This window comes from Anopheles stephensi, chromosome 3 (genome assembly GCF_013141755.1).
Source record: "Anopheles stephensi strain Indian chromosome 3, UCI_ANSTEP_V1.0, whole genome shotgun sequence".
NCBI lineage: Eukaryota > Metazoa > Arthropoda > Insecta > Diptera > Culicidae > Anopheles > Anopheles stephensi.
In genome coordinates this window covers 79,289,947-79,312,057 of record NC_050203.1, presented here as the reverse complement: position 1 = coordinate 79,312,057, position 22,111 = coordinate 79,289,947, and the positions used below count along the sequence as shown (strand labels likewise).

General features: G+C 42.7%; 1 protein-coding gene across 5 annotated transcripts in view; it reads left to right on the top strand.

Annotated features, from left to right (window-relative positions):
• The window catches only part of LOC118514711 (lutropin-choriogonadotropic hormone receptor), a 104,789-nt gene that overhangs the window by 7,396 nt on the left and 75,282 nt on the right, over positions 1-22,111 (top strand). The window lies entirely within an intron of this gene.

Sequence of the window (22,111 nt, the reverse complement as noted above, 5' to 3'; positions counted from 1 at the left end):
AATAAACGTACCGAGGGAAAACTTCAAAAACCGTCCCTTGCCGTGTGTAGGAAAAATTGGAAAATTGATCACAATCGGTGATGGTGAAAAGGCTGAGGCCGGCAATGTGATGGACCGTGCGGGAAAAGAATAACATATCACGAATGCTCTGTGTTTTTCGGTCCGTTTTCTGTCGCTTTCATCTTCGGGAGGAATTTTCCATGTGCTGTGTTCTTTGAGGAAAGGAAACCCCCGTCGTCCATGCGTAGCTGGCACAAAGACAACACCACTCTTCACCATTGGTCTTCATGGGAACGACTTAAATCAAACACTTTTAATAGAAGAAGGAAAAACCCGTGGCTTTATGTTTCGTCGTTTTTTTTCTTTGACTCGCCCCAGTTAGAGTAACCACTTCACTCAAGGGTGGAAAATAGAAAAGTGGAAAATGGAAGGAGTTAAGGAGTTTTCCATTTAGGAACTTCTAACAAGCACGCAAGACCATTGCCATGCTGAAAGTTTAAAGTGCCAAAACGAGTGTGCATGCCCTTGTCTAGGTACACTAATTCAGTGGCGTTCCCCACCAAGGTCCAAAATGGAGGAAGAAATTAGTCTTACATTCGTTCTTTGTATGTTTTTAAATAACAGAAGAACCGGAATACATATTTTCTACTCTTGAAGTATGAGAGCATATTTTCCACTTGACGCTCGACCAAGGAAGAAGTCATCTATCAAGCTGTTGTTTAACCTTGAATATTCCCTTATCTGCTTCCCGATTCCACCAGTAGCTACATGCCGAGGGAATTAAAAGTCAAACAAGTTTTCCCCGCACAAACCACTTAGTTTTCCTTCAGTTTTTTATAGCTTGTACGATTCATTATTTTCTTCATCCAACTTTCCGTTTCATAATGCAACTTAATCAGGCAGGGTTTCTGGGCAGGGTTCTACCAGGTATGGGCTATGATGGTTTGGTCTACTGATCTTTATTTATAATATTTTTGATAGATTAGGTTCTTTGAATTGTCTTTTTTTGATATATGATTTTCTAGAAGATAAACCGAGATGACGAAGAAATTTGGTGGGATTTTCTTTACCGGCTTTGGAATGCCATACGCCAGATATTATATTGCAGAGAATAGAGACGTTTATTGAAGGTTTTTTTTTACTAAATCAATCCAAACGTCGCCTTCTTCTTCTCTGAGAGGCAGCCCCTTGGTACGACTAGGGAATTCAGCTTCCTGCGAGTGAGTTTCCTTCCAAGTGAGTGCAAAGCTGCAACTACCTCTAAACAATATTTGAGGGCTGGCAACTAATGGCCACATGTCCATGTCTGTCTAAGGTTGATGTAGAATTTTGCAAAGCCTCATCATCATCTCATCATGGAATGAAAGGAGCTAAATTCTCTAGAATATCTGTAGATGAGTTTTAGTTTGACAGGCCGGAAGCAAACTGACATCATCAAGAGTTGAACAATCCTCACAGATTTAGTAGATTTTCCGTGATCCGTAAGTAGATCCGTAAGTTCCAAAGATTCTGTGAAGAAGAATCTTTCCTAGAATTACCAGCTGTTTTCTTTCGATAAGAATGTCCAATTCATTTCTTAAAAGATTATATTCCCAACACTGTGTTGCACCCATTTATGGAACCAAATTCTTGGAGTTATTCTTATCAAAAGCTACTTGGCCTCTTGGAAAACATGTTGGGACATCTTGAATATTCCAGATGAAAATCTAAACTAAGACAGTTGCGCTTCGCATCCCATCCAGACCTTTACTATCGGCTCTCTGGACTTTTGAAGGTTTATTATACTTTGAACAAATTTCATTCCAAATCCATATTATAATGTCTAGAGTATTTATTTGGAAAATCTTGCTGGCTAAAAATAATATGCGAACCCTGCTTCACGGAAGTAAAAACGAACGGGAGTTTTCTATCAACAACAACTTAATTTTCCTCCCGACCTGCTAAGATCCAAAGACCAGCAGTTTCCAGTCTTAAGCAGCTGCATTTCCATTAAGTTGTATGCAGTTTTTCCTCCGACTCGAACTCCAATACCTTCCAAGAAAAAGAAGTGGGGAAAAAGGTTTGAGTTTCTTCGTAGGTCATATGGCCACACTGTTCTGCTTACTGAGAAGCGAGAGAGAGAGAGAAGGAGAGAGATAAACCTAGCGAGCGTATTTAAACTAGTGATATAAATAAATGAAATTTCTCCACATTGCAGCCTTCGAATACTTGGCTGTGAAGTTTAATTTTAATTATTTTCCTCCTCGGACGCGTCGCTGTTTTCCACCCCAAGAAGCCCGTTCGACGGGAGAATGTTGACCAATGTTGCAGTTGATCTAACATAGTTTTGAGTGGTGTGGCTTCACGCTCACCGATTGGTTGCAGTCCAATGTAAACAGTGTCGGTTTTGATGACGTGTGATTGATGTGGAAGTGCGAACCGAATCTTCGAGCGTGGGGTTGTTTTGAAAGGGTGCAACCGGAACGGTACAGCTTACTAGCTTTCGGCTATTTTTTTATATTTAATAGGTAAAACATAACCTTATTTGGAAACGGTTCCTTGTAACTTTTGAACCTTGACACTGTAAAACACTAGATACGTTGTTCGATACATCGAGAAAAGGGCAAACCGACGATACCACACCAACGCTCAAACCGGCGCCATTAATCATACCGGTGTAATCCTTTCGCCCCAACCGGCCGCACCATGATGATCCATCCGGAGCCGTTTTCCCAAGGGCCGGTTGTCATTACGCTGACAGCGTGCAAAATTTATCGCATGTGAAAAGTCGTTACACCCATTCGATTAAGCCGATGCCGTTGCGCTGACGGACGCAAAAATTGCAAACTCATCCGAAACTTTGTCCTTTGAGGGCATTTGAGGGAAGCGCCGGGTCATCGTCGCGAAAAGTTCGCACTTTAGCCTTTCGGTGTTAATTAATCATTGTTTAGTTTTGGCCCAATCGATGGCCGTGCCGGCTAATGGTTTTTGCGGCCGTAGGTCGAACACAGCTCGAGCACTAATGACCAAGGCGCAGAAAGATGTTACCCGATATGTATCGGAATGTATTGCTTAAGTGCACGACGAGCGATACTTGAGCGAGTGCACATCAAGGACATCATTAGATGAGTCAATCTTGTCGGAGGACCCACCCGATAGAAGGCGGTGGAGAATTACTGTGGCAAGGGTTGTCATCGGGAAGTTTGAGTGAATGTTCTTGAAGAACTATCACCACTCGAGAACGCCAGAGTGTGCGTATGTGTACGAGAAGTGCCATTCATTAATCACATTTCACTATTGTTCATCATTCACACTGGGTGAGTGTTTGTTGCGGTTGGCTTTTCTAAGCGACCAGCTTTGCATCCCCGACCGGATGAGTGCTGACTTCATCGTAAAAGTCGTGAACCTGGGAGGCATGTAACGATGCTAGCAAACCACCTTCACTTTACCACACACTTGAGCTCCGAAAAAGGCCACAAACATTTATCACCGATGAAGCCTCGTCGTCGGCCAGGCGAAGGAGTGGTACGAAAAAGCTACATTTGTCTGGGACTACTGCCACGGTGTGGTATCTTCTGGCAGCAATGGCAACCAGCAATCCCTTCGTAATCTTCGCAAGGGAGGGAGATGGAAGACGCTGAAGGTGTCGGAACGGTGGGCGGAGAACTTTTGAGGTCAGCGAATAAGGGAATGCATTACTCACAGCCGGCCAGGTATTGTAGGTCAGGGTTCAACGAAAAAGGGCTTGACAAAACAGGTGTCCGGAATGTTGGAGTTATTTTGGGGCGGGAGGGGGGGGGGGTGGCTTTTATTTGGGGTGGGAGATTTGGGCACCGTCTATGAGATGTCGTAGAATCTATGATGAACTTTTGATTGCATTAAACTAATCTTGGAAATATTTGGCTTGGCAAAATCTGTAACTGAAATCTACGGAATCTACGAAATCCGTCAACTTGGATCTCAAATCAATCTTCTTGGTCTCTCAAATCAATCAAATATCTCTTAAACAAATAAGTTGTTAGCAGCACCATTCGACTACTGACTTACTAGTTCTTTTAATAAAAAATGCAGTCTTCAGAGATGCACCAATACTTCAGAAGGCTCGTGATCACTTGAAAAATCGCTTCTTGTAATCCGAAAATATCAGGGCAAGATTGCTTAAAGCTGTAACACAAATAAAGATGTAGAACTAACAGTAAAGCTCACACCCATGATCTTTTGAACGATAAAGCCCTTCAGACACCTTCGAAGATTATGGAATTAGAAATTCTTTGGAAGGTTGCTGCGACAATCCACGACACTGCTCACGGTGTCTGTCAATCCATTATCTATTATCCATTCTGGCATACTGATCAATGCCATCACTTCATCTCAATTTGGGCCTACCATGCCTCAACTATGACCATGAATATGTAGACGCCCTTAAAGGATTGTACAGGCTGGATCGTCTGAAGTCAATCTCATGCCATGATTAGCCCACCGGAACTTGGCTAGTCTTATTCGACGAACGATGGTGTGATCCCTGAACACCTCGCAGAGCTCGCTAACGACTAAAAATTCTTCTCAGCACCTTACTCTCTAATGTGGCTGAGGGAAATGAAGCCGGCTGAAGAAATTTTGTCTCAGAGGCGCATGTGAATGCTGGACCTATAAATGTTCTATACAGTCCCAAGTTCGTCTATCGCGACAATTTTTGAGTGGAGAATTTCGAGTGGATTTTAACTGCTAAATTCATTTTCATGTTTTTGATATTCATGAGTTCAGATCAATATTTAAGATTATCGAGTCCATAAGCGTTACGACAAGAGAAAGACTCGGAAAATACTCGTCAGAACATCTGCTATCTTTGGCGTAACATGAATTGAGACCATAAGCTTTGTCCTGGACCCGTCTTAGTACGTCTCATCAGAATGCAATAGGAGATCCTAACTCGGATACACCACGTTCTGTTGAGTGACCACAGATTTTTATCTCTTTACGGAAGGTACTCATAATACGCAAGGACTATAATATCCCTGACACCTCCTTCGATCAATTGTAGCGCCCTCTAGCGCAAAAAAATCTTCAATATTACTAAAACGCATAGTGGTCGGTTGACTGTCACAGTCACTAGAGAATTTACTGTTCGCACCGACAAATACAAGTTAAAGCATTTATTTTCTCAATCCCCGAATGCAATACAATATCCCACCCGATTGTTTATCTAAACCTACCCTACCTGCACAAAGGTACACACTACCCGTTCCTTCCACACCACTTGCTTGTTTATTTTGCTGCGCGTAAGTTATCGTTCCGCCGGGTCGTACGACCTTTTTCGCCGAAACGCTCTAGCAAAGCAGATGTTTCTGGTCTAAACTGTTGCTGCCTGCAACTGCGTACGGCTATTATCCTCCGCTCACCTCTCGGTCCTCGGAGTAATTTCATCTTGCCGTGCGCGCGGTGCATACGCACATGTGCGCTGTACTAAAAACACTAATGCACTCTGCACGCCAGAGAGTTTCCCAACCGGACGCCCACCTACTACCGGTGACTGTTTTTTTCTTCTCCTTTTCCTACCGAAAGGGTTGGTGCGTCTGTTGCTTCTGCGGTGCATCGGAACCTTGTTCGGTGCTGTGTCTGTGTGATGTATTCTGGGAATGAATCAGCCCGCGAACGTCATCACGTTTCATTGTCAAGAGCTCATATAGCTTCGGAATGGGAGGAAAATGGAGTAGGAGGAGTAAAGGAGGGGGCTAGGAAGATTTGAGCGAGCAGCAGGATAAATAATGTGTTCATTTGCCTCGTGGCACCGGGAAGCGTTTAGTGGATAAGGAGGGGGAAAAGCCGAAAGGGTTTTTGCGAGAAACTGGTGGATGCTGGTGTCCTGGCCGTCGAACGATGAGCATAATGGAAAAAGGGAAATTTACGACTCACAAGCCCTTGGGATCGGGCCGATACACGGCTGGGCTGGGTAGTTCGCAGATGATCTACCGTGCTCGCGGTCGTTAGCACGCGGTTGATTGGTGGCCGTTGTCTGTGGTACTGTTTAGCAATTTTCCACTCTCGACTCTTCAGCTCTCGGCAGCGCGAATTGTGATCGATTGTGTTTTTGTTTCAATGTGCGGCGACCTTTCGATAGGTCACAAGCGGTGGGCGATTTCTATTATTTCTGGAGGTGAGCAATAGACGAGTTTTTGATTGGTGGAAAATCCATTACCACGAAGCTGGTATGAGTCATCGAAGGGGAAAAAGGTTGAGTTTTCCTGAGAGGAAAACTGTGGAATTTTAGTCGCAAATTCCTGTCTATGTTCCATGCAGTCTGCATAGTGCATTCCTTTGCATATACTACAGCAGAGCTCATTGGCACTCGCACTATGTTATTCAAAATAAAGGAAAAGCGAATATAAAACCCACATTTTCAGCACCTCGCTTTGGTGCACGTAAAACAGCGTCCATTAAACTCCCGCCTCTTACAGAGTATGTGTAAACATAAAGAGAAGGGAACAGCAACCACAACTACGCGGGAGTTAAAATTTTATGAGCATTTTTTTGGTGGGGAATAAAAACCGCCACCGCATGGTTCGGACGCCGAGGAGAAGCTTTAAAATCAAAGCAGCGGAAAAGAATTTTAATTTTCCCACCACTTTCCCACTAGCAGGGAGAAGTCTCCTTTAGAGTGTGGTAGCGTGTTGGAGAGGGAAATTAACATCCGTTGCAGTTTGGAGGCGCCTGCATTATGCATACGCGCACACAGAACGCTCCAGCCCAGTTGTCGGGCATTCGATGCTGATGCTGGAACATAATAAAAGTACAGCGTGGCATTAGAGCGATTACATCATTGAGTTATGGTGCGGTGCTTAAACGGCGATTCGTAATGGGCTTTGAGTACAGTAAATGGAATGGGGGTTTTTCCGTTTGAATTTGTTGGAAAAATGGAGAAAGATTCTCTTTTTCTTTGAAGTACGGCCGTTACTGTTTGTTCGGTACGCTGTGTAGGTTGAAAGCGCCTTGAAGTATGCAATCGTTAATTTTTGAATAAATTACCGCAGGCATTTGGAAGTCAGTTGAGCAATCGACGATTAAAAACACAAATATTGCATACTTTCACGGGGCTTAATAAAATAAATAAAACTGCACGATGAGCTTTGTACGTCAGCATCTTTCTATTCATTTTCAATAAAAATACCGAAGGGAAAACAATTATACACATAATTGAACAAAATTTGTTATTATTTAAAAAAAATCAACAATAAATGTTATAAAATCATTGAATCATAGCATTCAAACCATTTTAATAAGAATATTATACTCTGCTTCCTTGAGTGAGGAATGACTATCCAACCACGTGATTTCATTAAGTCTAATAAGCAATAAGAATTATTAAAGTTAGTTATTAAAGGGTACAATCTTTCAGTGGGAAAATTTTTTGAAGGCAATTTTTATGGTGAAAATATTAAATTTACTTGAAATTATTGTTTTTTCTAATTGAAATAAAAACTGAGATTTTGTAAATATTCAGGCTCGCCGATGGATTTTTCTTCTTCTTCTTTGTCTCAAAAACATCCAAAGATGTTAACCTGCTACTACTGGCTTGCCTTTATTTCCTGGACTTGATTTAAACGTGGTAGGATTTTTAACGATTAAAACAGAAAAATTGCATACCTTCGGGAGTTTACAGTCAGAGTTTTATCGAGCGATGAACATTACCCTGGTAAAATATAAGTCTAACAAATCAGAACTTTAAACTTAAGATAAACCGGCCCATAACTAATTCCTTAATCGAGATAAGCGAAGGAAAAATCGTAAATTTCCCACTTTACCCAACAAAGATTATTCGCTCGGTGGACGATTTTAAGGTGAAAATAGAAATAAATTTTCTCATTTCGCCAAACCTTTTACGATATTATTTTCCGTGTGCGTGTGTAAAAACAAACCAAGTCCCGGATGATGAAGTGCTTCCGGTTAACCAACAATCGTACGCCGGTGACCACCACCAGCATCGCCACCATCTCCTCTCTGCCATCGCTTGTTCGTGTTGATCTTTCCCGCTTTAATCCGCACAATCGAACGAGCGACCGTTAGAATGAGAGAAAAAGGTTGATTGAATCATGGAATCTTGGCTAAATCAACAGCACACCGACCAAAAACCAGACAAAATCACTGACATAAATCAGAGGATCATTGAGCATGTCTTGTGTCGCTTTGTGGACTGTTCTCTCCTCGGCAGGCATCGGACAATCATATATATTTTTCGCGTTCGTTGTCGTTGTGGTCGTTTTGTTTCACGTTTGAATTTATGATCGTGCCCCTTTTTTTTGTACGTGTTATATTTACCTTCCATGTACTTCCGTTCGTACTGCTTCGTACTGGTGAAGAGAGTAATTTTCCCTCCAACCAAAGCGGGATCCACTTTCTGGTGGTTTGCAGTACGGGAAAATGGAAAAGCGGGCAGACGCGTGCGGTATGTTTTGCAGATTTTACTATTTACGAGCGGGCGGTCGTATTTATAGACCAAAAGAAAAACTATAAATTAGAGGCGTTGCCGAGATTCAAATTTAATTACCAGCCGCACGGTGAGAGTGATGTACCGCCGCCCGTGGAGCGATGTTTTGGGGCGTGCATGTGTGTTTGTGTGTGTAGATGAATAGTGGCCGATGATAGAAATGGGAGGGTTTCGCGTTTCCCCGGCAAAGCAAGTAAGAAAACAGTGGAAAAGCGATCAGTTTAGCGTGTTCTTTTCGCGTTATTTTAGAACGAAACAGAGCGTCGCTGTGGTAGGAAAAAAGTAGTTAAGCTTGTCTTTCTTCCATCAGTTCGTTTAAACGTGAAATAAACTTCATTTAGCTCTTCTTTAGCCGCACGCCAGGAATTTCTTCGCCTGTCTCTACCATTAAAACGGTGCAAATTTATTCGCGAAACTTTCCTAAATGACTTTCCCGTTTTATTGATTGTAAGTTCACCTACAGCCGACTTGCGATCGAAGTAAGGGCACCCGAAAGTTCCCTAACAAGATGCCGTTGTTTCGAAATTCTTTTATATTCCTCCGTTTCATACGCCTCACACACATACAGCCACAGGAAAGCGAAAGAAAATGGGGCACGTAATAAAATGTGTACGTGTGGGCTGCAATTGCAATCACGCAAAAAAGTTTTTGGCTTAACAAAAGCGATCAGTTCCGGGGTTGGTTTTTGGCTGGGGTTTTATTGGGATCGGAACGAATTGTTCGAATAAAGCCGCATAATTGATGGTGACATTTTCCTTGCGAGATTTTTTTTTTGTGGTATGTTAATAATATGCCATCGTTTTGTGGTGTCATAGGAACTGGCGGGATTATGATTGCCCGTAAGCAAGCAGTAAAGTATTTTTGGAGTTTTTTTGTTGTATTTCACTGCACGACTAACGAGTGCGAATTTCGGGCTCGTAAAGGAGGTTAATTGTTTTCCAGTAGTTAGGCAACAGTTGTTGAGCAGTTCTTGATAACGATCTTTCTGCTTCAATTTTTTATAGCACGACTTTATCAGTTTTATAGCATATCTTTTTTTATCAGTAAACTTACTCAAGCAAAAAACTGACGGATGAAAAACCTCCTTACTTGTTGCTTCACATGAAGAGTTTAAAAACAAGTTTCGTTACCATAAAAGGGTGTCATTTTATAGCTTAATCATCCTTATTTTCTGTTTTCTGTTTTTGCTAGCTTTTTTTAACTGTCTATTTCAATGTTAATCTTTCGGCTTTGGTTTTTTTGTATTTCAATGATATATTTGATCATTTATAGCATTTTTATAGCAAATTTGAGTGGACTGCTTAATACACAAAGCCATTCAAAAAATGACTGGACTACTCTCACCACTAGTTTACTAAACCATAAAAAGTGTTACCTTGTAGCTTTATTATAGCTGCCTCTTTTTTTGCATTTACTAGACTAAAACAGTGTCATAAAAGTGCTCTCGGTGTTCATCGGGCCGATATACATCTGTTTTATTGCAATGCAATGCAATCAATTGAGCTCAGCAAAGCGGACCCAATCGGCCTGGTCTGGTCGCGACTGTCAATCTGGTTTTGCCTACGCATTTGCCGATAAGCCGATGGCCTCAAGCCATAATTTATAGCATCAATAACATTTCGCATTATCATTCCGCGGATTGAGGTCCATTTCGTGAGCTCGTAATGGACATCAACCATAACTTGTTAATTGCTCCACCATAAACAAATCGGCCATCGTTCGCACAGTTGTTGACATGGAGAAAATGCTTCTGTTTTGTCCATTTTTTTTTTTGAGCGTAAGCTGTGAAAATCCTCACAGTTGCCAGCATTCATTCTAGTTGACTGTGTTAGCTCAGGCGAGCTGCAGCAGTCCGGGACCAGTTGAGCAATTGGTCGTGTGTATTAAAAACTCATAAAAATGACCCCATACCGGTACGGAGGCCATTTACCTCAATTACAGTCGTGATGTGCGTGAGTATATTTATCTAATGCTTCCACTTTTCGCACCCCCGAGAGGGTGTTGTAAGCGAACGTACGTCAGTGTCCTCATCGCCACCGTTCTGGTCTGGTTTGAGCATCTTTTTCACTTCGGCTAACGTCTTGCCACTACGGATCGAGTTGGAAGAAACTGTGCGCCTAAAGACATGATCCACACTTTGACTTGCTTGCGAGTTTTTTTTCCGATTTCCCTGCCATCAAGCTCGAATGTGTCAATAATCATTCGAACGAGGTTTATTATTTAATGCACTTTGCTCATTAGGCCAAGCTTGTCGCAATACCGACTCTGTCGAGATTCATCGCTATGATGCCATGATGATGATTACGACGATAATGATGGCTGTTGCCAATAGTGCAACATAATCATCGATGGGTCAGCAGATGCCATCAGTACTTGCTCTCGGTGCAATATATGGGATAAGTTCCTGTGAAGAGCTCTCTGGCCACAGAATGCAGGATGTGTTCTTGGTACGCCTTATGTAAATGAACTCATCACACTCAACAATGTCTCCACCACGACGGCACTATCGCTGCTGTGGTTTGGTGGGAATAGTTTCAAGGAATAGTTCTTGCTTCCTTACAACCACTTACAATCATTCATCGCAGAAGTAGCACAGCATCACAGAACCTTGTCCCGATGACGTCTTAATGGTTGATGTGGTTCGGAAAAACCCCTCCCTTGTGCACGTGGAGGAAAACCGATAGCAAACAGTTCTCGGCATGTAGGTCGATGAGTTCACTCACTGGCCATGGTCACGTCCAGCGAATGCGTTCCTCGCATTAGCTCCATTTTATCCATTCTGACCCAGAACACAGCGCTCTACCGTACCCGATAAGTGGTGGCTATCGGGCAGGAAATTACTCTTTCCTCTTCCTTGCCATACGATTTTTCCATTGTTCTCGCGCATATCGGACGTATCGGAAAAGTCCCGTTGGTCTCGATCTCGATCACCAAACGCACACGGAAGCGAGATGACGGATGAAGCAACAGTAGTTATGTGGCGTACAAGAAATGCTTCTCCTTCCGGCTGAATCAAATTGCAAACTCATTTCCAGACAAGTCCCGACTCCTCGGGTCCGGAAGTTGTTGGAAGCGTGGAGGAGGGAAGGGGTACGGGAGAGCAGGAAAATCCAAGACCGGCGGGCTTCCGTTTATTTGACGTTCATCGGATGGAACCTGAAACGAGCTTTTCATCGACACTGTTGACTGTTGATTTTCCGTTTCGTTGGCGGTTCCGGAGTTCTGTGGTTGGAATTCTGTAATGCGTATTGTTTGTTTGATAAGGAAGTGTTAAGTGAAATTTCCTGGAAGGTTTTTCTTTACTTTGCTTTACTTATGTTATCCTTAGTTGCCTGATGCTTGTTTTACTTTATTTTCATTAATTATTAATTTTATTTATTTGATTATACTTTTCTTTTCTGTTCTTTACTTTACTTTTATTGATAATTTAAGCATGCCGGCTTGCGCCGTATTGCGCTTTACTTTACTTTTATTTCCTATACTTCAATAATTATTAATGTTATGTGCTTATTTAGCATTGTTATACTTTAATCTTTTACTCTTACTTCTACTTTACCTAACATTTTGTTTGATTCTTTTATTTTATGAACTTTTTCATATTTTCCCTTTTCTTTATCGTCTTGTATTTTATGTTTGAAATTGTTCTCCTATTTCTTTGGCAAGTAGAGATCTTTTCCGGTTTCCAAGCCTTAAGTTTCAAGATTATTTGACTTTATTTCATATATTTACTTTACTTATTCTCGGTTAACTATTCATTACTTTATTCTGTTTTTACTTTTTGTTTTTTTTTTTAATTTTTTTTTATATTTTTCTTTAGCTTTCTCTCGTTTCCAAATTTTTACGTCGTTATACTTTGTTTTGAAATTGCCCTAAAGTTTTTTTTATTGTTATTTTATATGACTTTAATACATTTTTCCTTTCCTTTTTTTCTATATTTAATGAACACATTTTTATTAATTTAGCTATCATTAAGGACAGACGCCGTATTGTCAATTTTATAAACACATAATCTGATATAAATTCAATTATTATGCTTCATCAGTGAATAAATCCTTCCATTCGATTCCCACAACTTGTACAGCGCAACGAGGATGATGATATTGCATAATTGAATCGTTCAAAAAACTTCTCAATGAAAAGGCAGATCATTGAAAAGGCCCAGGGAGGACAAAAGCACCTTCAAAAAATTGCTTTGTTGAAAAAGCATCTCACAATTCGGCTCTCAGTCTCTCTCTCTCTCTCTCTCTCACTCCCTCGCTCCTTTTATTAATAATCCTTTTCGCAAAATAAATCTTACAGTGCATCGGAATTGCGTCACGGCAACCATTGTTACGGCTGTCTTTAAAGGATCATCAAGAGAAGAAGAAAAAAACAACAGCTGAAAGGTGAAAATCAAAAGTGAATTGCGATACAAAGGTTCGTTTTTCCTTTGTCTGCCCAGGTTGCCCAAGTGTGCAAAAATAATGTTTACCCTCCGTTTTCGTAAGGTCGGCACACCGATTGTGTGTGTGAGTGTGTCCCCTGGGAGAGAGAATGCATAAAAGATGTACATAACAGCTGTCGAAGTTGGATGTGGTGACAAAAGAAAAAGTATTGTTGCAGTTTTTTCGCACCACCAACAACCAACGATACGCAGCCTCCAAGTGTTGCGGTGTTGCATCATTTTGTATATGCACGCGTGAGAATGCAATGATAAATCATACGAAATGCGATGAGAAAGAGTGATCCAGAAGTGGTAAAAATCACCGCCCTACAATGAGCTGTCACGGGGTTGCTCTTGGCGATGTTCACCCGAGACGACACCGGGGTTTCGAGGTCACTCTCCCATGCCCCGCCGTTGGGAGAAAGTGCGATTATTTCGATACTATACGGCTGCGAAAGTGTAGCGCAACTCAACTCGGAACCGCCAACTGTCTGTGGTGGGCTTTGTGTTGTGCCTCCGTTGCAAATCCCCATAAAAGGCTTGTATTGTGTTGGGCCCGAGGCTCAACTGAGGCTCAGGCAGGCCTCGCTCCTTGCTGCTCGGTGTATAAATTTTTACGATATGAGAAACAGATTGGTCGTAAATAAATTCCTAATGCCACCGGATCGATCGATTGATCGTGTTTACGCTCGGCCGTACGGATAACTTGCCAAATAGATGGGACCGGCCCAGCGCCTCTGCCTCGGGCACATATCGTCTAATGTTGTTTTGTGCTGGGTTAGGAAGATGCGAGATCGTTAGCGTATGTTTATAGTGACACTAATGCTAAATGATTTTCTCGGATTGTGTACTGTGGCTAGGTTGTGTCTACGATGGTATGAAGGCATGCATGGCTTGGGCAGAAGCCGATTGAATGAAAGTCTGATAGCTGTTATCTGGTTCGGTAGGTCAATGGGTAAGTTTTTATCGGCTTGTACAGAAACGCTAGGGAAAGGAGATTTGCACGGAAGAAAACAAGGAGTTAAACATGTTTGTTTAGGTCTAAGGTTGTAAAACGGGGATCGAGAGTTACAGTAAGTTTTGTTTACAGCACGATGTAGAGAGTAAAATGTAGAAAGGTTGAGGGTTTTACAAGCTGTTTAGGATTTAAAAAAAATGGAAAATTGATAGTTTTGGAGGTAATGTAGTTCAATTTTGAATATTTTAATGTAAAAATAGTGTATTATCCTACGGGAAAGGCGCAAAAGTCTGGAAACGATGGAACATGAAACATTCAAACTGTCTCAGTACGCAAGACCGACTATCAAGCGTCGGGTATTTTAAGTTCAGGTTGTCAAAAATGACATCCCAAGACTTTGCTTGATAGTTGACTAAGTAGTTCCGGACCTTTTTATCAAATTTTCTTTCTGATACCATAAGATTAACTTCGTGAAATAGATAGTTGCTAGATCTTCACCACGCACCAAATTTCGAATCTACGGCATCGCATAGTAAGAACGCGATTACTTTGGTTAAGCCATCCAGGACATGCGCCTAGGTAGCTAGGCCAGTAGGTCTTCCCCAAGTCAAGCGCTCGAAAGGGTCACCTTAGACTTGGAGGTGGAAACTTCGTGGGCCATATCCTATAAGTCCTATCATATCTTGAAGACTGGGACATTGAGGATCTTCCTTGAAGTTTAAACGTCGTGGAGATGTAATTATAGTTCTACTACTCAAATAAGGACTCTGGAGACATGAACTATGTTCAAAACTGACAAATTTCCTTTGGCAACCCAAAGGATCAATAAAAAACCCCAAAACCTCGTGGAGAGCAGGCAATAGTAGGCTCAAGTTGAGATGGAGTGATGACTTTGGAGTTATATCATCCGCTAGAAAGGCTGGGATATTGGTTTCGTAGATGATGGCGCTAGCCTATGACGTGATATAAAGAATTTGTAATACCAAATATAAAGAAGAACCAGACAGAGACTTCCTGTTTGTAAGTAGATTTTCATCTGCTCTTTATTTAACAACTGTAAAAGCTTTTATTACTGATTTTTATAGACCATTTAGTTATTTAAGTTGAACGCAAAAACTTAAGGCTACAAACACTCACACGACGATTTTTAAAACGATTTTACATTTTACATGCATGGCATCACGTATAACAAACCCATATCCTTCCAAACGATCGATGAGCTTTAATGGTGGCTTTAAATTTCAGGCCACTTCTTCCCCAACGCCATGGCATGAAACAAGCGAGCGTGTGCACTTTTTTTACCTTCCTCGTTGTACTATTAATCCCACCTAATCGCCATCAATTTAACCGCACACACCGAAGCTCCATCCAGCTCGTCCGTTTTTATACGTTGGAAAAAGTGCAGTTGCACAAACTAAAGTGCATCAATTGCCACATACTCACAGCGGCACTGGCAGCCAGCTAGAAGCAACAGCACAAACGTCACACATGAGCTAGGCTTTATGAAGGCAATTAAACTCCGCCACCAGCACCACCATCAGCCGTGGTCCGTGCTTCAGGTGGACGCTGGTGAACTTTATTGTTTGTGTTAGGGCGCTAGGAAGGTCCGCTACCAGTCCGCTTGGCTTACACCGGACCAGGACTTTATCGTCGGCACTGGCGCAGCAAACGTGCTGTCCGTGCCCGCATGAATTCATCGGAGAGCATACAAAAAAAGTTCAGTTCTGCTTGTAAAAACTCGTAATCGTTCCACCACTCGTGTGCCGGTGGAGAAACGCGACAAGAGGTCATAAAAAAGCGTAGACTCAAAATTAGATTTGAACTTAAAGTTTGTCCGGGAGCGGTGGTCCGGAGGGTCTAGGTTGGTGTTGCACAGTCTGCGAGCATCCGTAATGGAAGTCGTGGATGTTTTATCCTGGGCCGCGGGTTCCGACTTTCCGACACAGGACAAAGTTGGGGCGTGCGAAATTCGTTCCGAAATCCTTGGGCGAAGGATTTTCGCGCCCCACGCGCCCCGGCTCGTTGGTTCGAGGCCACTAGCATTGTTTTGTCCTTTTGATTCAGGTGGATTTTGTTTAACGCCATTTCCGTTTTCTCTGGCCCGGTTGTTGTTTTTTTTTGTGGTTCTTCTCGCCTATTCCAATCCGACAGACACTTCACACTTTCACACAGGTGGTGAACCATTGTTTGTGCAAACTTTCGACACGTTGTGCGCTGCAAAGGCCTCGGAAATGATTGGAATGTGAAACGAACCCGCTCGCTGTGAGTTCCGCTGTGTCATCCTACAAAAAGAAGGTATGTGCTTGTGTTGTGGAATTAAAAATTTAAATTCTACCAGCAAAACTTTCGAGTGCTTAGGTGATTGTTTTGGAGTCGCTTTTAAATGAAGATGAGAAAAAAATGGCGACCCAGTCACGTACCCTGTCATTGTCCTTTTCCGCTTTCGATCGACTCTTCTGTCGTGGTGGTACATCATACAGTCTGACCAAACTGTAAACCGCCAGGGAAGGTTTCATCTGTTGTGCGGACATAATGGTTTACACAAAGGGGGGGTTTGGCAATTATTGCGCCAGCCATTCGTTGGCAAAGGATTGACGTATTTCCCCCACACAAACACAGACAAACTAAAGTGGCTCAACTTCAAACAGACGAGCGACTCCGTGAGTGTTGCTACACCGGTTGGAAGATTTATTGACCAGTTGATTAATTCGCCAACGGCACGATAGACAGACGAGCATCGGGCAAAGGATCTCCGAGAATGAGCAAACGCTCTGCATGCAGACCAAGATGCACCGACGCATAAGAGTGTGTGTGTGTTTTCTTGCCATTTTTTGGAACGATTGATGGGTCGGGTGGCGCTCGAAACAGGAGTTAGGATTGTACTCGAACTGCTACTGCTGCAAGTGGCAGCACTTTTGAAGACGTCGTGGCTCTGGCTGGTAAGGTGATTTATGAAGTCACTCTCGCTTACTGATGGAAGCATGCACACTTTGATGCAACTTGGTGTGTGCCGAGTCAGAACAAGTTTCATACAACCGTTCAGGATCATATCTTAAAGAGCTGCAGCTTGCGGCTTAAGGGCTAATACGCTCCGGGTTAGGGGTTAGAGTTTATCAACTCTGACAACCGGAGTTCCGAGATTGTTTTTTTCCCGACCGCACCCGATGGGGAAGCACCTCTTTATGCCAGGCATAGTTTGAGCGTTACATAAATTAATTTAAAAATAGCTGCACTTGAATCTCCGGACCCATCCCCGGGTCCTTTCCATTTCACTTTAGGCCACAACATTCCCGGTGCTGTTGGCGGCGAGTATTTTCATTTCATTAAAACATACTTTCAGAAAATCAAGCAAAATAGCTAATGGTTTTGCACGCCGTACGAGGGATGGGAGGAATAGTTCCGTGGTTTAATTAGTGCGTGTGCCGTGCGCTGCCACCATCGGCTATCTCTTTGTCGGCTGGTTTTTAGCACTGACCTAAATCCGGTTGGAATGGAATTTCATTTTAAGTTTGACTCCTATCATCACTCCCCCCCCCAAACCACAACACGTCGGCTGATGTAAGTGTGTGTGTGGCCCTGTCCAATGCAAAAATTGACATCTAATCCTAGTTTGCCCGGCACTCAGTGCACAGTCCCTCTCTTGCTCTTGTGGGTTGAATGCCGCGAAATCCACTCAAATCTCGCCTGCCCGAAAGCATATCAGCGTGAGTCACATTTCGACGAATGCCTGGGGGCAACCGCTCGGTAACGTGGTTGCGGTTAGCCGAAAACTGTGGAGGCCCTTTGCTGTCAAATTCCATCATCCTCTACCTCCATACAACAAACGGTCTAGCCTTTCATATGGGGCTAACGTCATCGGAACAGTCGAAAAGTGGAGACAAAATCGTGACTCCGTTTCGCCGAGATCCGTTGACCACTAACTAACGATCTGTTTGGAAATGACTTTTGCTAATAAAAACAAAACACAACAAAAAAAAAAACCAACCTGAAAACATTAACAAACGAACTGGCAGAACTTGTTTAATGCGGTCATAAAATTTATTTGTAAACACGATCATTTCGGAAACGCAGTCTAAGTCGGGCGGAATCTTGTTTTTTATTATTGCGGTTTATGGAGCGTTTCTTTGAGTTTTGGTCTCCGCGAAAGGTGAATGTTATAAGGATTCAAAAGTTGATCTTGATGGGAGCTGTGTGGCTTTGGATTGTTTTGTGATATGGATAAGAATTGCAGGAAATGTAAGGTGCGAAAGAAAATAAGCCACAAATGATCCACAGTGGCAGATCAAGCTCCCTGGTGGCCCTTAGCTTGGATGCATCCGAAGTTATATGCTGAACGAGCCAAAGTCAGAGGCCAAGCGGAGACATTATACGAGTCCTCTGATTGCTTTCCGGCCCTCTTAGTGATCGAGGTTTCTAAGACTCCAAAGTTTGCTTATAGTAAGATAATTCTCTGTCGATATAAATGGGACCCTTCGAAGGGTCAGCCTCCTAAGTCTCGGCTTGACAGCTTGCTTATACTCTGATATGCACCTGAACGAAAATATTTTCCCACTGTTCTGATGGAGTTCGGTTCCTAGGATAGGCCTTGCTTGTAGGAAGATACTCCTCTAGCTATATCAACGGTCCCTTGAAAGCTCAGGAACCCAATCAACTTCTTCGATTGACTTTAATATGATGAATCTCTGCACGTATAGTTTTCTACGATTGATCACCTCCGCAGATGAAGTTCGAAACCCCCTAAATGATCGAAGTTTCTAGAACTGCACATCTTACTCAAAGGTAGATACTAATCAGTAGATATTAGCAAGGCCCTTTGTAAGCTCAGGGCCCCAATCAAATGCTTAGTTTTCTTATATTGAATAAATAGTTTTCTAAGATTGATGTCTTCGCATCTTGTCGAACGTTTCGTCTTCGACCTCTGGGAAACGACCTCTGGAGAGCAAAGGAGGAGATTAGTTTCTATAGAATACATTCAGTTGACCAAGATTCTGTTTGAGTAGTTCGAATGTCCGTATTATATCATTTATGAGCTTCTAGCTCAGCCGAACAAGGAAATTTGAAGCATTTTTGAAGCTGGCTTTCAATGAGCTACAATTGAACACGTTTTCATAATAAACTCTACGCTTTTTATAATATTTCTCAATGATCAATATCTTCTAGACAAATCACATCATGACTAATGCTCCTTCCAAACCAAACCAAGGTCTCTCTCTTGCCTATCAAACACAAATTAGTTCTGGAGTTCCATTGCTCCACTACAACCACCAATTGGGTGCCACTCAGAATCCGGTTTCTGGAAGATTTATGACACCACGCTTTGTACCGTGCCGTGAATACATTGTACGCACATTTGTCGAACAACACGTGTGGAAAGGATTAGCCCGCCACCATCCAGGCGGACTTTAGCCGATGTTTTGTGTTATTGTTTGCCCATGTTTTACCTCACCAATGGTCTAATACAAATCCTTACCAGTTCGCTATGTGTTAGCAAATGTGTCACTGCAACAAATCCATACCCCGGTTTCCCCCAATTTCCTTTTGAACTCTCCCACCAACGTCAGCTCTATCTAATCCACCAGGTTCATGTTAAGCAGGGTGGAAAAATGTTGTCTTTTTGCCATACGTTGCGCGTCGTCGTCTCGCCTACCGGATATAGCACCTTCACACGTACCTAGACCTGGCTTATAGTTCGCAAAAATGCGTAGACGGTCAGACGCACACGGGACGGCGTCCGGAATTATTAATTAGTACCGGCGAAAAATTGGTGGCAAAATTTATTTTTACGCACACGGGCGACAGACGGCGGTTTGAACGCGTGTTAACGTTTGTTGGACGGAGTCATTAAACGCGTGTCTACTACTGAGGGAGACACGCTTTGACACGACAAAAGTGCGTGTTTGATAAGTTTATAAGTTTTATATGATTTTGATAGAGATTTTGTTTTCCGTTCCGGATTTCGATTTATAGAAACGCGAACAAACGCTTATTTGAATTTCTTTAAATTGCTATATTTCTACTTAAGGATGTCATTTAGTTTGTTTTATTTTCATTTCATCTCCAATGACAAATTTATTCCCCTTTCTAAGCTGTTTGATATACTTCAACTTTACGGTCGGGATGATTTATACTTCCCTCTACGTTCGCTTCTACACTATCAGCCCCATGAAGCCACGCATGATGAAGTGTTAGCGTAGTCAGTTTTGGGGGCACAAAACGCACAAAAAAAGTGTCAAAAAATCGCCAAAGCAAACAGTTGAGACGCGTGTTTCGGCTGCCGGTGACATTTAGTATCACGCACATTGCCGGATTATAAAATATTCCTCACTTTGTATGCCATAAATTGTGCCACTTATTTTTGGAAACGAGTCGGTGTTCCATGTTTTTTTGGTTGTTGGATGGCGTGACAAGGCAACTTCCCTTGGGAGAGGTGACGGTCGGAATGTGTATGGAATGGAAATTCTGTCCCGGTTCGAAACAAACACTCCAAATGCTCATCCCATCCGAAAGGCAGAACGCACCCGAGATTCATTCTCGAAACCGAGATCGATGACAAGTTTGACCATTTTTCGTCATCGTTTGTCGTCCGGCTGGGTTGCGAAATGGCGTCACGACACAACACACTTGGGTCGGCGAGCATACAAATTTTTGCCTGTACGATGGGAAGAAGATGGACCTGGGGCGGTATAGACAACTATCGTGAAACAAATCAATCAGCTGTCAGTGCAAGGCATCGTCTGAACGAGAGCCGCGTTCAAATCACTGTCAGCGTAAATGTCACTTTGCCCTAACGAAGGTTTCTTTTTTTGGTTCTTCTTACGACTGCGTGTCTTCGCTCACCCGATCTTGGCTACGATCGATTTCGGTTGCGGTTTTGGTGGGGCACAGAAAAAAAAGTGTAATTTGTGACGGTTCGACCGCTTGCCGCAGTGGTCGATTGTTGGCCACCCGGTACCGGTACAACACGGGTGACACATAATCTATCGTTAGTTTGGCGATAATCGACGTACGACAGGAAAAGGTCAACTTGATAGGAAAATCGAACACAGGAGCAGAAAAGTAGATGATAAAGAAAACGGCACCCCAATGTGGATGGTTGAATGTTTAGCACCCTCCACGAAGAAAAGCTTCGGCTATCGGCCAAAGAAAGAATGGACGAGGTTTTTGTTGGCCCTAGGCATTTATCCTTCGTGGTGTTATTGTGGTCACCGTGGAGGGTAATAAATTGAATTAGATCCTTTGGACGCTCACGGTGTATTTTTTTTCGGAGGTCTTTCTTGTTACCTGTCGATTCATTCAACCGATTTCTGGAAGTTATAGTGTGAAACTACAGCCACCGGGGTTTGTTTAGTAGTTCAAGAAAGATCCCCGTACCTTTTATTGCTTTTTAAACCAGGTCAGGAAGGCAATTAAGAAAAGGTTAGGATTAAAATGGCTACCGTTTAATATGGGTGGAGGTGATAGGGTGATCATGATTGGTATATCCGGGGATGAAGGTACCTCGTTTATTTTATAGCCATTAAAAACTAATCCAATAGCTTTCCCGTATAACAGTTTTGATGTGGTGTAAGTTGTCCAACACGTAACCTCTCTTGGGTAGTCGGCTATATGAATATCCGGGAGTAGGAGAATATCTGTCTCTAACGAGGATCAGAGTCAAGGTTCTGGGATGCATACTTGATCTGAGCGTGTAGTTGTCTTGACCAAGTTTTGAGATTTTCTCCTCTAAAGCGTGGTTCTTTCAACTATAATTAGCAAATCGATATAGATGATTTCTATGAGTAGACCCATAGAGAGAAGTTGTGCTTGAGCTCTACCAAGAATTACAAACCGTTTTCTAAGGCTTCGCATTTCTGAACACTGTGAATAATAGCTACACAACCTCAACAGCGTATCTGTAATCACCAACCCTTCTAAAAACAAATGAACCACTCAATACGACAAATATTGGCTAGCACTTCAACGCGCTCTAAAATGTCACCGTTTGTCTCACTAACCACAACTTAACGCAGCTATCATCGTGCGCAAGCCGCCAGCCAAGCCGTTAAGGTTCAAAAAGTCAAAACATGCACGCAACGTACAAAACACGACGGACATTCTCTCTCCGCCGCCATCGCAGCATTGACATTTACAATTTGCCGTTAGCTTGTTCGAAAGCCTAATCACGCTCGCACCGTGCTCGGTTGGTCCCTGAGCTGGCCTGCATGAATTGCAATCCCTGGCGCTGCATGATGTCATGTTAGTACAGCGTGGTGCCCAAGTTTTTCCTTCT